Raw genomic sequence first — 17,893 nt, forward strand, 5'->3', positions numbered from 1 at the left:
TACAACACATCCTTGTAGCCTATTTTATACCTGATAGTTTGCACTTTTTCATCCTCCCCCTCCATCCTGCCCCTCCCCCTTCCTTCTCCTCACTGGTGACCACCGGTTCCATGAAGGAGATTATTTCACTCATTTTTAGATCCAACTAGTGAGTGATTCATAGTTACCGGACTATGACTGTACCATAAGGCTAGAAGGACATGTTGTATCAACCAGGGAAATTGCATAATCATTATATTTTAGCTTAAATAACATCAGAAAAAAAACTTTAATTAAGATTTTTAATTAATAGTTGAGAGATCAATCCATCAATAATCATAGCAATGGTTATGGGGTATAATTGAGCTTCATTTAGGAGGGGGCTGATCAATGATTAGAATGAACCTTTCATATTCCCGGTCTTGAAAATATTCAGACATGATGGATTTTGACTCACAAAATGAAAAAGAAATGCCAGGATTGTAGATTATGGGGCCTTGGCAACTAGGGCATGAAAAGGAAAACAGATGATTGAAGTAAAAGAAATGATTCTATTGTTCAGCGTGTACATAATTATATTGCTAATTTGTACAAGTGCGAGATTAATAGAGGAAAAAATGCATCTGAGGAAGTCTACAGAAAAGAAAACAAAAAGAAATTGCTTGAGACAGCTTTCTTTGGAAGCTAATTTCTCAGGGGTGTTCTTTCTATCTCTAAGGGCAAGATGGTTGTGTGAATTCAAATGACATTCTTATCCTAGCATCATAGGAGCGGATTCAGTAGGGGATTGGACACCTCAAGGAGACAGTCCCTGTTTGTAGGATGATGACGACCCCTTGTGCTTCTGCCTGATCTGTTCTAATCAAATCCAAATGGCTCCTGGGACCACTGTCGATTCCACCCGAAGATGGTTCAGTTCTCTTTGGAGAACAGGTAGGTGATCTCATTCCAGGGCCGTCTATCTGATGAGGATGAATTCCACGGTGCACAGTCCAGATGGAGTCATACACACTCAGGCTGGGGTGAGTCGTGGTTTTTCAGAGTAGATAGCACCCCGTTATTGATGCGGCACACCATTCTCAGGGAACAGGCCACGTAAGAGTCTCAGTATCTCTGAATACACACAAGATTAGTCGCACACAAAGACAACTTCACAAATATTTTCAAAGCCTTTTCTCCCGCTGGAAAACCTACTTTGGTTACAAATTGGGGACTGGCTACTCCCACACTTGCCAACAACTTACACCCATTTCATCCTGTTCTCTCTTCAGTTTGCATGTGTCCTCTCAACTTCAGCGCGGTCTCAGCCAGGCAAGGATTCTGTATGTAAAAACATTTAACGTAAAAGCTCATGAGTGTAGTCAGTAGAAATATTTATATTGTTTATTTCCTGTATTTGTCCAGACATATACTGGTCTCTCTGGCAGATGCAAATAAAGGGAAAAAATGTATATCCATGTTTTTAACTTCTGTAAAGCTAGCATGCAGTGTTGACTGAAGGCATGATGTAGTGATAAGAGCAATGGAATTTAAGTCCAGCACTAATTCACCCACATTTGCTGTTTGGTTTTGGGTAATTAAGTTACCTAAACTATCTTGTCTTCAGTTACTATATCACTAAGGAAAAAAATAAAAGCTTATTCTGATTTTTCCATAGTTCATCACCATTTTGCCATTTTGACACTGTCTGGAGTTAGTTCAGACTTTACAGGTTCAGGGCACAGACCCCCAACAAGTCTGTCCTCACTTCACTGATCACAGGTCCTGGGGTTCCTAGGCCACCCACACTTCTGACCAACTGGCTACAAAATTGGCAGTTCCCACTACCACTACAACAACCCACAGGGCTCAGCAAAATGTTATTACTTACGTGAACAATTTTACTATAAAGGATAAAAATAAGAACCAGCCAAAAGAAGATACCCATACAATGAGGTCAAGATGGTCCTCAGCACAAAGCTCTCACATCCTCTCACCATGGAATCAGGGCACATCACGCTCCCAGACACAGCAGTGTGTTCACGAACCAGGAAGCCCACCTGAACCTCAGCGTCCAGAGTTCACACTGATGTTCCCTTACATGAGCATGACTGATTTCATCATTGGCCATGTGCTCGAACTCAGACTTCAACCGCATTTCCCCCTTTAGAGGTTGAGAATTTGGATTGATGTCACATGGCTCAAAGCCCCAACCCTCTAATAACATACATGACTGGCTTTTCCAGCATGACCAGCCTCCATCCTGAAACTACATAGAGCCCATCATGGGTGACCTTTTGAGCATAAACTCAGGTGTGGCCCCAGGATTACACCACAAATAGCAAAGACACAACTATCACTTACAAAATTCCAAGGAACTTTCTGTCCAGGGGTTTGGGAAAAATGGCCAGATAAATTATTTATTATGCAACATCTATTGGTTGTATTAGGTAATCAAATATGATGCCTGCAATTATGTGTTTTTTTACCTTTATTAAGCAAAAGTAATGTCATGATTTTATTGCTTGAAAATAAGAGAACGATGCAATTTCTATGTAATTCACTGTGATACCATCACTGTGATAGATCACTTGCAATTTCAGAAGAGAGAAATGTCAATGCTGGCTCTAGCCATCAGAAGAATTTTCATAGCTGAGACAGACCTTAAGTTGGGTTTTGAAGGATAAGCATAATTTGTTAGGGAGAAACGATCCCTTATATTCCATATACGCTGTCTATGCAGTCAAAATAATTTAACAAATAAAAAATAATTTAACAAATAATAAAAGTAGACTTGCTGACTGATCATTTCACCTTTTGATAGTTTTAGCGCTCTGTGAACACACAGCTCAAGACCATCTAAGTGTTTTCCTATAGATGCCCACGAAAATCTACTTGGAAAGGAACAGCCTTTATGCTGAGTCTGCATTTCCTCCCCCTTGTGTATATCTGGGCCCACAGATTGTCAATCCACGTGGTACCTGGAATATGGGGAAAGCCTGGTTTCATTCTAATCTCTATCGATGTCTAGCTTCATCAGTTTATACAAGATACTCAACCTCTTAGAAACCTAGCTTTTTCACCTGCTAAATGAAAATGCTACTTGCAATGTCTACCTCATAAGGTTACTTCAAGATCCAAAAGTGCATTATAAATTTAACAAGCTACTTTATTTTAGAACTGAGCTCAAAGGTGGAAAAATGGAAAAAGTTGAAAACAGACAATACATCTTCAAGTGGTACTGCTGCCCCTTCCTGCCACCCCATCTCAGCTTTCATCAGATATTCCTTCTCCTACCCACTTAGGAGAATTCTATTATTTCTACGTATTGTTCACAAAGTTCTATGAAAAATACCAGGATATGTATGAAAAAGGAGATTAAAATATACATAATCCCATAAACAGGAAACATCTGCCAGACAGACAATGAGTGACCCCACACAGACAGGCTGGCATCTCTAGCATTCTGATGGGGAAAGTCAGAACAGAGAGAGAAAGCAATAGTATAAACCAACAACCATAGTGCAACTCCTGCTGTGGTAAGTGCTCTAAGAATTTATGCTGAAAGTGTTGTGTGAGTTTAAATGCAAGAAAAATTAGTTCTGGCTCAGGGGAGGGTCAGGGTGTGATGGAAAAAAACAAAGCTTGTGCTTGGACTTGAAAGACAAGTTGAGTTTGAGAGTCAAAGAAGGGGCTGTGGGAGCAAATCATACCCAAGTTCTAGCACGAGTGACGTGCCCAGTTGGAAGAGTAAGACACTTTCTGGGCGAAGTGGACAGAGTGTCAAAGCCAGGACGTGAGAAGCTTGGGATGAGACACTGGGAAGACCCAACACTGTGAGAAATGCTCAATAGACATGTGAAGGGGGAGGAGGCTGCTGATCACATCTTTGTTTTAGAAATACCACCCTTACTCTGGTGAGAAAGGTTGGTTGCACAGAAGAAACTGAAGTTAGGAAGTCTGAGAAACATTTCAGAAAGTGTAAGAGATGATTTTTATTGAGTGATTCCCCTGCAACACACTATCTTCAAAACCTAAATGTGTTAGTACCTTAAATTGCTGAAACAATAGTATGAAGTAAATACTCTTGTTATCTGTGTTTCGTAGACAAGGAAGCTGGAAGGCCAAGTTAACTGGCTTAAGTGAATTGACCAAAGTGGTACCAGTCCATTTGTCTCCAGATTCATATTTCTTCATTGCTACAAGTTGGCCAGGGTCCCAACAATCAAAAAAAAAAAAATGAGAAAGGAGGGATCTGTACTTGACGGAGAGAAATTTCAAAAATATGACCCTTTGTTTTTTGAGATTGGATGAATGGGGATGCTGAAGGGATGGGAGTGGAAGGGAAGGTAGAGAGTACGGCTTTAACCTGGTGAATTTTGGATCTCTGCAGGTTGTGCACAGGCATTTAAGAGTCATTAACTTTCAACGAAAGTTGAAACCATGGAAATTCATGAACTTGCTAAGAAAGAGACTATCACAAGAGAAGAAGAGAGGTAAATTATATGAAGAATTTTAGATCAGTGGGGAATGTGTGAAGCCAAAAGTTTGGACATGCCCTCTAATTATGGGTTCAATCCCTTCCCCATTGGGGTTGCATTGGTTAAGGTGACTGACATTTGCTCTAACCTCAGTCTGGAGTTTTGATAACTGCTTCTCAAGGAGTTCACCGCCACAAATGAGACTAATAGGAGTCCATGGCTAAAGGCCTAGGACTGTTGGGAGACATTTAATTACCTTAAAATTTCTATAGCCTGGGGAACACAATGGTTAGTGGGGTAATCAGATGGGAGGTGGGGACTTTCAAATGCTAGACTGTGTTGCTAAGAGAAGACTGTTACTCCACTGGAGATGATAAAGCCATAGTGGATAGATGGTGACTGGAGCATAACTTCAACATTCATAAATCAACAATTGATGAAATATACTCGTGTGTAGCTAAGTAGATTTTGTATGGTAGGTTGCATAAACTGATTACAGTATACTGCAGGACTCAGGGAATTATGGGCAGGGAATTTATTCATCGAAGAAAGAACTAGAGTCAGATGTCGCTTTATGAAAACCTGAATTGTGGGTATCCCCACGATTCTTAAAGCTGGGAACTACATACCTTAGGGATCAGCTGGAAAGATGCTAAGGTTCCTTCACAGATGGAAGAATTAATTAGGCAGAGGAATTTTCTTCAGTATCCTTAGAATCAAGCAGTTTTTCGAAGCTGATGGACTTCCTGTCTTCAGAGAACACTGCCGCATTTCCTGGCAGGAAGAAAAGGAATGAGGACCACTTGGAAGGGTAGTCTAAGGAAGCAGACTGGCCAGGAACAGGGCTGTAATTTTGGAAACCCTGAAATAAAGGACACTGGAAACTGTGAGCCCAGTAAGGGACTTTCTGATGACACTTCCTGGTGCCTCCCCTTCATGGTGGCCTTTGTAGCACCCTGGATAAAATAATGGCTCATTGTTGGCATGGTGGCCAATGTCACAATAGAGATGTTGTGTAGGGCAACCAGGGGCAGGCTCTGACGGCTCAGGAGGAAGAGCAGAGGTGTGGAGTCACTGCTTATAATTTTCTGGAGTGTGAGAAGATCATTTCTAGGCTACCCTAAAAGCACTTTTGAAAAATAAAGTAATTCGTGTGGCAAATTTCCTGATATATTCTTTCACTCTCTCTGTTTATCTCCCCATAGGACGTCTTCCCAACTAACCACATCAAAGGATAAAGCTGTCCTGTGTGCTGAATCCTCGTCGCTGTCACGATCTTCATCACAGGGTCCTTGAATGTTTGTGTGTGAAGGACTCCTAGAGACCATACCAATAAATGCCATGTCCCAGGTTCAACAGCTGGAAACCAGACACCCGGAAGAGATTTCTCCCACTCAAATAATTTGTTAGTCACTAACATCGAGAAATCAGAATGAAACGGCGCGATCCAGGCAGGGAGCACTGATGGTGTGAGATGGTTCGGCAGGAGTGCGGAGGGGCGCAGGAGGACACGCGGGTGGGGAGCAGGCAGGGTACAAAAGGACAAACACACTGAAGAAGTGGGCCTGATCGGCCCTGGGAAGCACGCATGGCTACCAATGGGCTAAGCTTGGTCAGACACAGATTTCAGAAAGGTCATTCTGAAGACGGGGGAAAGATGGGGCCAGAGGGCTCAGTTACAAAGATAATTAAATATTCCTGGGGAGTAATAATAAGTTCTGAACCGAGAACAATACCTCGCAACTCCCACTATCCAGTGCCTTTTATTTTCTCTACCGTAAGTTTGTTTCTTGAGTTTGATTCTAAACTCATTAAGGACAAGGGCCTGGTCTTTGGCTAAGTCAAGAATTTAGCATAGAGTGGGAATTAGCAGATCTTTAACTGTGCTTTGAATGAGATTTCTGAGCACATGCTAGTTTGGGGGGAGGTCCTATGGTAAAGTCAAATCTTACTCTAGCACACATCCATGCTGCAATTCATGCTAAATTCAAAAATATTACGTAAGTCACTTACATTTGGGAAGATCCAATTTCTTAAATTATAAAATATGCGAACTGCATTTAATATACTCCAAATTCCCTTCCAGCTTTAATGTTCTATCATTTTGGTTTTCACAAACTCAAGCAAACAGTTCTATTTACTCCAAACTCCTGCTTAAACGCATCACGTTGGCTCAGCGCTGTGAGAACTTCAGCCATGGCTCCTGCACCCTTGCCAAGTTCACAATTCTCAGAAAGGAAATTCATGTTGTTCAGAGGCCTTAAGGTTCAAAGTGACTCATATTTTCCAGACAAGGTCATTTCACTGCACTGGAGAGTCCTGAATAATCTCCTCATATTTGAAAACAAAAAACAAAACAAAACAAAAAAACAGCACATCTGCATAAAGAACACACTTTTCACTCTTCAACAGCATGTACCTTGAGAAGAAAATAATGCAATTATCTTTATTTTTGTAGTCTTTTGCATTTTCATTCAATATATGGTGAGTTCTTCAGACTCTCTGCAATGAGGGAAAAGTAAGTTACCACACAGTGTCTATTTCTAGGCATGATGCATAGATTTTGTAATTACTGTCATTTGTCAGAATCAACCTGTTTCTTCCTGAATGCTAGAGTCAAAAGAGAGCAAATAAAATGGTTCTTCAGAGGAAAGGAAGGGATGTTTCCTTGTTATTGCAAATGGGCAAGATTAAAATGCTTTGAACATCTCCTGCTGGTCATCCTTGCTTCTTATTATGCAGTCATGGAAAAGGAATGGATGAATCTAGAAATACACCTCTTTTTTTTCCTGTGGCATGTTTGCTTTTATGATTGAGAACTCAGGTGGGGACCAATAGAGCCAGGATGTCCTTGTTAGTGGTTTGCCCATTGATAAACAGATAACCACATTGATGTATCTTAGTATTATTCCTCATAGAATGCCCCAGATTTTGACTTACTTTTGAATTACTTTCTAATTTTTTTTCCTTCAGCATTTAAAACAATTATCAGTGGGACTATCAGGCATTAGACAACATGATAGCTATGTGTTTGCAAATGACACAGATTGAAAAAAAAAATCATAGCTGAAGTTGGATCTTTCTATATGACAGATGAGATTAGTTTTCTCATAAAGGAAGACATTTGGGCAAATTTTTTTCTAGCTCTAACATATAAATATATACTTTGATGTATGTTTGATTTTGTGGTAGGCAGAAAAGGAAATATCCATGTCCTAATCCCAGGAACCTGAAATTATTATTATTAGATTATGTGACAAAGGGGATTACAGTTGTAGGTAGAATTACATTTGCTAGTCAGCTGGTCTCAGGATAGGGAGCTTTCCCTGGATTATTAGAGTAGGACCAGTGTAATCCCAAGGGTCCTCATAAATGGAAGAGGAATGCAGGAGAGAGAGCCGGAGGGATGGCAGCTTGAGGAGGACCTGAGTTGCTGGTGCTGGTTTGGATATGAAGAAGGAGAACCAGGAGCCAAGGAATGCAGCAGCCACTAGGAACTGGACAAGGCAAGGAAATGGATTCTTCTCTAGAGCCCCAGAAAGAAACAGCCCTGCTGACACCCTGGTTTTAGACCAGTGGGATCCATTTCAGACTTCTGATCACCAAAACTCTAAGATGTTAAAATCATCTTGTTTTTAAACCATTAAATTGGAGGTCATTTGTTAGAGCATCACCAGGATGGGAATGCAGTTTTAAAGCATCCATCACACTTCCTGAATTTAAAAGTTACTGCAAAGCTATGGTAATCAAAACAGTGTGGTACTGGTCTAAGGACAGACATGGAGCCTAGTGAAATAGAATAAAGATCCCAGAAATAAACCCTTTGGAGTACCGTCAATTGATTTTTGGCAAGAATGCCAAAATCTTTCAATGGGAAATGGACAGACTTTTCCATTAATGGTGCTGGAATAACTGGACATTCAAACAAGCAAAAGAGTCAAATTGGACCCTCATCTAACACTATATAGAAAAATGAATTCAAAATGGGTCAAAGACCTAAGGGCAAGACCTAAAGCTCTAAAACCCTTAGAAGAAAATATAGGGGAAATGGTTCTTGACAGTGATTTCTTGGGTAGGGTATCAAAGGCATAGTCAACAAAGGAAGAAATAGATCATTGGATTTCAACAAAATTAATAATTTTTATGCATCAGAGGACATTACCAAGTGTGAAAAGACAGCTCACTGAATGGAAGACAATATTTGCAAGTCATATATATAATAAGGCAATGATATCTGAATATATAAAGAGTCTGTACAGCTTAACAACAATAAACAACCCAATACAAAAATGGGTGAAGGACTTAAATAGACATTTATCCAAAGAAGTTGTGCAGATGTCTGGTAAGAACCTGAAAAGATACTCAACCTTTTTAGTCATTAGGAAATGCAAATCAAAACCACAATAAGGTATCACTTCACACACATTGGGGTGGTGATTACTTATAAAAGTGAAAAATAAGAAGCACTAATAAGGATATTTTGGAACCCTTGCATGCTGCTGGTGGGGATGCAAAATGGGGTGGCTGCTGTGGAAAATGGTTTGATGGTTCCTCAAAAAGTTAAGCATAGAATTATTATATTTTCTAGTAATTCCATTCCTAAGTATGTAGCCAAAAAAATTAAAAGAGAGATTCCAGTTGATACTCTACACCCATTTTTCACAAAAGCCACAAGGTAGAAACAATCTAGGTATGCATCAACAGATGAAGGAGTTAAAAAATATGGTCTATATGTACAATGAAACATTATTCAACCATATGAATACATGAAATTCTGAAATATGCCCCAACATAAGTGAATTTTGAAAACGTTATCCAAAATAAAGTAATCCAGACACAAAAGGACAAAATTTATGTGATGTCACTCATGTGGGGCACCTAGAAGAGGCAAATGCATAGAAACAGAGTGAAATAGAGGTAATGAGCTGTTAATGGGAGGGGAAAATTGGGAATCACTCTTTAATGGGTATAGTGTTTCTGTTTGGAATGTTGAAAATGTTCAGGAAATGTAAAGTGCTGATGGTTGCACAGCACTGAATATACTGAATGTCACTGAACTGTACTCTTAAAAATGATCAAAATGGTGAATTTTGTTATGTATATTTAGCCACAATAAAAGATGAAAAATCCAATTGGAAACCTTCAAGTAATAATGACAACAGAATTAGCCAAGATTGACTATGCATTTAATGGACACCCTGTATATGCTGACTGCTTTACCTGTATTAATTATTTTTGTCTTTACAATCTCAGTATGTGAAAGATTTTATTATTATCATACCCATTTTTAAAATGCTGAAACAGAGATTTAGTAACTTGTCCAATCACATAATAAGTGTGTGTGTGTGGCGGGGATGGGGTGGGCAGGATGACGCAGATTTGGTTCCACATACATGTTCTTATATTGTCTCCCAAATCATCCTGACACTTTCCAAATTATTGCTTAATTGTAAAACAATTTCAAGTAACAGTTTCATTCGTGTTTTATTCTGGACACAGTATTTTCAGAACCAATAGGGTTTTAGCTGTATTTAGTGGAGTCGGATTCTAGGGTTTGGGTCTCAATTCAGGCGTAAATGAGTAGGACAATTGTCTATGTACCTTTACTAGCACGACCTTTCTCCTCTCCTGTCAGTCAAGGTCTTCACTGAGGGCAGTAAAATGGTACACGTGGGACCAATGCCCAGGGAGTAAGGAAATAACCGGCTTTGCCTTCCACCTTCTCTTCATTCCTCACAGTCCTGGTGGTCCTGTTTGTAGCTCTGGCTCCTACAAGAATAGCGATGTCTCTGTGGGCTTTTCAGAAGAACTGGAGCCCCCATTTCTAAGCCCTTTGAACTAATCCAGTCAAAGCTTCTGGAAAAGTGGCTCCTGAAAGCAACTGTTTTCATGACTCTGAAATCTCTAAAATGATAAGTGCATCTTGGCAAAGGAACTTTCTTCCTAGCGGAATCACTTCTTCCTTCTGTAGTAAGAAATTTAACTTCTTTAGAAAGAACTTTTTTCTAACCCACGACCCTTGATTCTACAACCTGCATATGACTTCAGATAGAGGTGACCCTTCTTGAGAACAGACATGTGTTGTATCTCCCTTGACAGATGCCTCCTGCCTCCTGTGTAATTTAGTCTTTCTCTCTATTCTGCAGATAGGTGGCTCGGATTCTTAATTAAAAGATTCATTTCTATGGCAGCTTTTATAAAGCAAATATCTGCACATGAAGGAAGAGGAAAGAGAACAGAAAGAGGAGGGAATGCGGTCTGCTTTCCACCAGATACTCAGACGTTCCACTCATCTTTTTCGCACCTTGTGGAGTTTCAATTTTCCCTGTAAAATGTGGAGTAAACAAAGTTGCCAAAAAACACATGCTTTCGTGTCAGACATTTCACTTACTTGGGAGGCTGCAAGCAGCCTGAGAGAGCTCAGAGCTTCTGCCTGAGGAAATGGAGCGGGGTGGTCTGGGCTTTTAACTGGAACCTTCTCAAAGCTGAGGTGTGGACGCTGGAGCTGTGGCATGGGGTGGGCCACTGGTGGGCCGCAAGGGCATCTCACGTCGTTGCTGTCAGAGAAGAGAAGAACCAGGCCCAGTTGCCAGCTTGGATCTGCCTCTGTGGTGTGATGATGGTGGGCGTGTCCCCTTGCCCAGATTCCATCACTGACTTCCTATAAGTAGAAGCTATTACTGCCCACATTAAGCTGCAAGGGAGCTAATGTATTTCATGAAATGATTCTCTCATTTCCTGGGAGACGTTTCAATCTTCCAGGGTCCTAAAGAGGAGATGGATAGGGAACTGATTTACATATGAACTTTCTAATAACCTTAGTTCAGTAAACGATGTGTTGGGAAGCGTAAGTGGATGGGAGTTGGGGTGAGAGGGTGGGGACAGTGGTAAGAGGCCAGAGTCAGAAGCATGTACACTGTTCTGTGGTGGGGTCACACCAAAACACACTCTGCTTTCTCCAGAAATTTGTCTCTGGTTGGTCTGGGGACAGAGCCAGTGTCATGGTGATTCAGTGTGTCATCGCCTCCAGGTGGGAAGCACAGATGTCTACCTTCCAGCCTTGCCCTCTTCCCTGGTTTCCAGGTGGCATCCACCTCTTCCTGGAAGCCTTCACAGGCACATCAAAGCCCGTAAGTTCAAGATGAACTAATGACATTCATCCTCAAACTCACTCCTCCCCGCACCTCTCTCAGGAAAAGGCAGCAGTATTCACTGTAATATAAACCAGTCTCCCTGTTTGATAAAATGTCTGTTTTGATAACAATTTGGCATTTTATCCCCTTATCTCCATTTCTATTGCTTCTACATTGATTCAAAAATTCATATTATCCATATTAGTCATGTTCATATTATCTCGTTTGCATTACTGTACAAGATGGCAAATCTATCCCTTTTCCTCTGCTGAGCCCATGTCTACTTTAAAGAGCATTCACAATGGAGGCCACAATTTGAAGATTCCCTTAGACCAAAGAATCATACTCATGTAACCAAAACCTAAAACTATCATGATTTCCCCAAAATGCTGACTCTGACCTGAAAAAAACCCTAAGCCAACTTCACGTCAGCATGATCTGGTAGCTTCATGGCCAATAAGCTATCAACAAGGAAGCTTATGCAGTGAAAAGAAATGCAAGTTTCTATCAGCCAATCACAGTGAAAAAAATCTATGCCCTCAATGATGCTCTATGAACTGAGCTGTAACTGCTGAAAATTGAGCTTATAACAACTTTCAGTTTGAAGTCTCCCTGTTTGTGAACAATGTGTATCTTGCTCAATAAAATATTCATATCAGCTAAAGCTCTCTGAATTGTCTTTTGATACTACCTTCATTGTCACTGACATTAAAAGTCTTTCTAATATTAATATAATTACATCACTGCTCTGTTTACATTACTGCAATATTAAGGCTTGAGCTTAAAGTTGCTGCATAATTTTAGGTTAAAATGGCATGACATTGACCACAGAGCTTCCAAAGGTCTGTTGCCTACCTCTCAACTCCATCTTGTCTCCCAGTCTAGTGCCTGAACTAACCAAGCCCACTTCCAAGTTTTCAAATCGCTCCTCTTAACCTCTGGCCCTTTGCACATGCTGAGTCCACTCTGAGGAATGTGTAACCTCCAGTCTCTACTTCTAGTAATTAGTGCTTGACCCAGGAGACATCACTTCTGCTCGGATCCTTCCTATGATCTTCACAGAAGTCTGGGGTCTGGTTCACATTTCTTCCTAATGGACCACAAATCTTTTCAAGGGCAGAAGTGGGCTGTCACTCCCACCTGGTAACCCACATACCTAGCACAGTGTCTGCATCAAAACAAATTCCGACCAATCAATAAATGAGTAACTGAGTATCGTATGAGAGTAAGTTGCTTTTGGTTACATTCAGGCAAAAGCAGCCTCCACTTTCTTACCAGAAAAGTTTAAAACAGATAAGGTTATATATTCTGGGAAGTAAATAGACAAATATTATAGATTGTAGGCAGTAGAACACGTGTAAGGCAACCAGCAGGTAACAGCGTGCCATGGGGGCAGGTCATAGGACGTTGGAGTAGGATCCATGGGGGAGACTCAAGGAGCCTGTTTTGTGTTCTTAGCTCCATATGTGACCTTAGGGCACCTCACTGTGCACTATGACCTTTGCTTTAAAAGAGGGGTCACTTTGACATCCCACACTCCTCTCAACTCTACAGTTCCAGTTGGCAAACATCAGATCATCTTTTCATGGTTTGAGTTTCACCTTGATTTACTGTGTCTCTATAACTTGAGTCTTGGAGTTTACAGCTTGTCTTAAAATAGTTTCAAGACACGCTGTGATGCTGGAGAACATGGCCTTTGGGGATTAAAATATAAGTCAATTCATTGAGCATTTATTGGGTACTTAAGGAAGCACCGCAGTGTGTTAGATATAGTGAACACTGGGAAAAATAGGACAAAATGCCAGTCCTGAATGACTCTGAAATCTGAGGAAGTAGGGCTGAAGACAAGGAGGAAAAGAGATAAGATGTTGTAGGGCTTTGACCTTGCTCTGTGGCTTGAGTAATAGCCTGAAACACACAAGATGTCAAAGTTGTCGAGGGAGTCCTGGTGGTCAGATCATGAATTTACTGGGACCTTTAAATCTTCCAAGAGTGGTGACCAGGGAGAAGAGTGTGTGGCCAGACAGAAGGCTGAAAGTGGACACTAGCAGGTAAGCGAGGGGAATTCAAAGGCCAAGGGGAGGTGTGATTTGGATCATGGTGTAGAGGCAGACCTTCCTAGGGGGAGCACTGTCCCCCACAAGGAGACTGGGATGGAAAGGGGGGTTCAACTTGCAGGCAGCTGGGAACTGATCAAGGGCAGCAAACAACACGACACGGAGAAGCTCCAGGATGTGCAGGGCAGCACGTGGCAAACAGCGCTCTGCCTTAAGAAGAATGGACAAGAGGAAGGGGTTCCTCATGGTGGTGCCCACCACGTTGTGCAGCTTAATTCAGAATGGAAATCTGCCCCCAGCCCTGAGTGACCTCCCTCCTCAGGAACCACAAGTCTGGAACAGAAAGCACACTATTAAATCGTATGACTCAGCCTGGCATTTCTGACCATATTTGATGCTTTATCCCTCATTCACTTGCTCATTGCCTTGAGCCTACCCACTTATCAGTAACAGAAGGACAGATGCCGCCTCGCTGCCCAGTTGTACGTTTATTCCTGACCCAGTGCCCCTTCAAATATAAAACCTGGCACCTTACCCCTTCATAAGTGGTTTCAGAGTCCCAAACCAAGAACCCTCTTTTCCTTCCGGCTTTGTTCTGGAAGCTACATTATTGAGAAGAGACTCTGCCTGGTGAGCAATGCCTCCTTCCTGGCAGCAGACCCTTCATGTGCTTCTATTTTGTTTCCTTGCAGCCCAAATATCTGGGTTCTGGCTGAAAAAAAAATCTCAAAGCAAATGGAGTACTCACCCTGTCTGTCTGGGGTGATCATGATTCACTCATCCAATACAATTTAGATTTATCTAAATGAGATTCACGTAAACTTGCTTTGTCTGCCGTCTCGGTTAGAACACAGGAATGTTTCCTTCCGTGCTGATGGAGGAGCTGAGGCTCGATCTGCATCCTGTCTAATTCCCTCTCTCTGTCTCTGTCCCTGCCAGCTCCGTGCACACCCCTGCCCACTCTGACAGGCTCAGCACGTGTGTTCTCGCGGGGAGACGGGCCAGGTACCAGCTGATGGAGGGCTCGGAGGGAGGGAGGGAGGGATACGCAGCCCCGGCTTCAGATTAATGAGCTGTTTGACTGGGACGTGACGTTGGTTTAACAGCGGTTTCTCCTTAAAACGTGGCGCGATCGGGAATTTGCAGAAGTTTATTCTTAGCTCTTTCTTTTGGCTTCGGCCCCGTGTTAACAGCTTGTGCATTTTGTAACGCCTCTTCCCGTTGCCATGGCAACCACGGAAACTGAAGGTGTAAGTGGCTGGAGATCTGGCCAAGCTATTGGTTGCTAGCGCGCTGGAAACACAGGGCAGATGAAACCCCGTCTCGCCGTTGGCTGCTTTCTACAGGTGTGCCTCCCCGTCATCGCCCCGGCACGTGAAACTCCACAGCAAAATGACAGCTATTCGGACAATAAAATAGCAGGAGACGATTACTCACTTCAGAGAGAGCTGGCAGTAGCATTTCTTTATATAGTGAATTCCTTAGTTGGTTTTAAAATGTATGATTATGTTGACCACACGCCGATTTGCAGGCAGTTCTTAGGAGTAAATATACAAACCCTGAGTGACTAAGTTTTTTTTTAATAACTTTTTTATTGATTTATAATCATTTTACAATGTTGTGTCAAATTCCAGTGTTCAGCACAATTTTTCAGTCATACCTGGACATATACACACTCATCGTCACATTTCTTTTCTCTGTGAGCTACCATAAGATTTTGTGTATATTTCCCTGTGCTATAGAGTATAATCTCATCTATCTATTCTACAATTTTGAAAGAGTCAAGAATTTGATTTCAGGGCCAAATTAAATTGGTCGGCATAGATTCTACTTAGATCTCTCCACATCCTTGTTTTTGTTTTTAAACATTACTTGATCTTCTCTGTCAAAAATGCTATGGTAATTAAAAGACCATCATCAAACTTAGCTCAAGTTGCTAATGCTAAGTAAACCCAGCCCTGTATGTCAAGCAAAAAAAAAAAATTAAGTTAACAAATCCAAAAGAAACAACAGAAAACATAAAAAGTTATTATTTCAGTTATGAAAAAGTCAATGGCTACTCTCTCTCTCTCTCTCTCTCTCTCTCTCTCTCTCTCTATATATATATATATATATATATATATATATATATAATTTATTTATTTCTATTTTGATTTTATTTTCCAGTTCTACAAGTCTTTATTCTATTCAGATCTAATCCAGGCATTGTAGGAGGCACTGAGAATTGGTGAGGCAAAGTTCCTATTTTTTCAATGAATGTAGCAATAAATAAGGCTTTGGGAATTTGGGAATGAGACTCACATGAAGAAAACAGGTATAAAATAGTTATCTGTTAAAATAAATACCCCTGGAAATAGGCTTTGTGAGCTCAGAAAGTGGGAGAATCACCATGAGAGTCAGGAAATTTTGTATATAAAAGGCAAAAATCTGAACTTTATATTCAAAGATCAGACTTGGCACACGAGACCATCGGACTAGGAAGATGGCCTTTCTGGAGAAACATTTTTCATAATGGTGCGATCAAAGTGATTGCTTGAAAGTATAGGATAGTGTGGATGCTGGAAAAGAAAACAGTTCATCCTCAATTTAAGATAACATTTTGTTTAAAATATTGGCATTCCTTAAGAAATATGAGACTATTTCTTCATCGCTTAGATGAAGATGACAGCCTTTGCCTGTCTAATAGGACGATGCTGAATTCATTGTGAATGCATAACAGAATTTGAGGCTGTCTTATCTTAAGGCTCTGATACATTTTAGGCAGAAGAAAATATGTATTTTAGAAACTAACATGATGAAATTTGCAGGCATTGCAACAATACTACCTAAACCAGAGAAGTCTGCTTCTTCATAAAGATTTTTAGGTGCCTTGTTTCTTCTCATCCTCATTCAATGATTAAAATGTGGATTGCAGTCTTAGTTGACATAAGAGACACTATCACCCAATACCCACCCATTTAATAAGAGCACATCTTGAGAAAGTCCGTCTTCAGTCTTGCCTTTCACAAAGACAGCCTCTAACATTGCCAGCTTCCAATTCCAATCACTGGCAGATGTTTATTTAATCAAGAATCTCATTCATTCCCGGCACCTAAAGAGAGGACATAGCGTGAAAGTCTGTCTTGATGTTGAAACTGGGAAGCCTGCTCTGGATTTTATTACCTCTCCTGAAAGTAGGAGAGCTTTCAGCCTTTTATTTGGAGACGCCAAGATTCTCTGACCAGAGCACTTCCTGTGTTGAGGGTTTCTGCCTTGCTAGGTTTCCATAGAAATAGAGCTTGAACGAATCTCCCCGACATTGGTAGTTTTCCATTAAACAATGGTAAGAGTTCAAGGGAATGGAAAACCCCACTTGCTTGGTTACATGAGCAAGATAAAGTTTGTTACTTTTCCATTTTCATTCATACTCTCATTAGGTAATCAACCCCAAAGAGACAATAACCTGCTTTGCTGTTAGGAACAAGAGGACAAATCGTTCTGTGTATGCCCATGTACACACACACACACACAGACACGCACACAGACACACACTCACACCTTTCCTTTCCGAGATTCTATCTTAAGAGTATCATTCCTCTTTTCAGTTCATGGATTTATTTCTGTGAAAATGCTACCACCATTGTCATTGGAAAAATACAACCAACCGTTGGCACCTCAGTGTGAGTGAGTAGATTATCACTTAGCAGTTTTGTTGGGTGAAGAGGCACAAAGATCCGAGGGCACGTTGGAATGTACAGGAGCAGGAATACTCTAAAGAGGGCAAAGACCCTGGTGGTAAGATAAAGACAAATGTGTAATTTACTTAGGAGTCTGGAGAACTATGGTTTCATCCTGGCTTTAAATGACAAAGCCGATTTAGTCACACTAGCTAATTTTGTAGAGTCTCTTTCTTTAACTGCCACACAAAACGATTGCACACGATGATCTCTAATTCCCATTCTAAAAATTTATTTATAGAGTTATAATCGCAAATTTGCCAACAAATCTGTCCTTCCCTAGTGGACAATTGCTAACGGATGTAACACAATAGATTAATGACTATTCTCATCTAATATTTTTTTAAAAATCCTTATAGAGTCAGCCAAATTTAGTAGCCCTACACTATTAATATTGATGTTTCTTATTTTCACTAGAGCCCTGTCTTTGGCAGAATTCTGAGATGGTCCCCAGATTTCCACTCTCTGCTGTCCACACTTTGAGCAATTCCTTCTTCTTGTGGGAGGGAAGAACTGGGGAATATAACAAGATAGCTGTTCCTTTGATT

At 40.9% G+C, this 17,893-nt stretch overlaps 4 long non-coding RNA genes across 5 annotated transcripts; 2 read left to right on the plus strand and 2 right to left on the minus strand.

The window, feature by feature from the left end:
- Nucleotides 1–267: 267 nt before the first annotated feature.
- Nucleotides 268–1,288, minus strand: LOC140688860 (uncharacterized). Its single transcript, XR_012063701.1, has 2 exons — nucleotides 1,224–1,288; nucleotides 268–1,092 (listed from the first exon to the last, which is right to left on the minus strand). It is a non-coding gene; the product is annotated as an uncharacterized lncRNA (long non-coding RNA).
- A 3,786-nt stretch (nucleotides 1,289–5,074) lies between these two features.
- Nucleotides 5,075–14,820, minus strand: LOC140688861 (uncharacterized). Of its 2 annotated transcripts, none has more exons than XR_012063703.1 (3): nucleotides 14,378–14,820; nucleotides 10,831–10,996; nucleotides 5,075–5,213 (listed from the first exon to the last, which is right to left on the minus strand). It is a non-coding gene; the product is annotated as an uncharacterized lncRNA (long non-coding RNA). The 2 variants fall into 2 exon arrangements; XR_012063702.1 differs by lacking the exon at nucleotides 5,075–5,213 and adding an exon at nucleotides 9,971–10,208.
- LOC140688862 (uncharacterized) lies at nucleotides 5,468–5,810 on the plus strand. The gene is made up of 2 exons (XR_012063704.1): nucleotides 5,468–5,502; nucleotides 5,645–5,810. It is a non-coding gene; the product is annotated as an uncharacterized lncRNA (long non-coding RNA).
- Nucleotides 14,821–14,888: 68 nt separating the features above from the next.
- LOC140688863 (uncharacterized) lies at nucleotides 14,889–17,358 on the plus strand. Its single transcript, XR_012063706.1, has 3 exons — nucleotides 14,889–14,975; nucleotides 15,796–15,856; nucleotides 17,214–17,358. It is a non-coding gene; the product is annotated as an uncharacterized lncRNA (long non-coding RNA).
- The last annotated feature ends 535 nt before the right edge of the window (nucleotides 17,359–17,893 follow it).

Source organism: Vicugna pacos, chromosome 24, assembly GCF_048564905.1.
Source record: "Vicugna pacos chromosome 24, VicPac4, whole genome shotgun sequence".
NCBI classification, from domain to species: Eukaryota; Metazoa; Chordata; class Mammalia; order Artiodactyla; family Camelidae; genus Vicugna; species Vicugna pacos.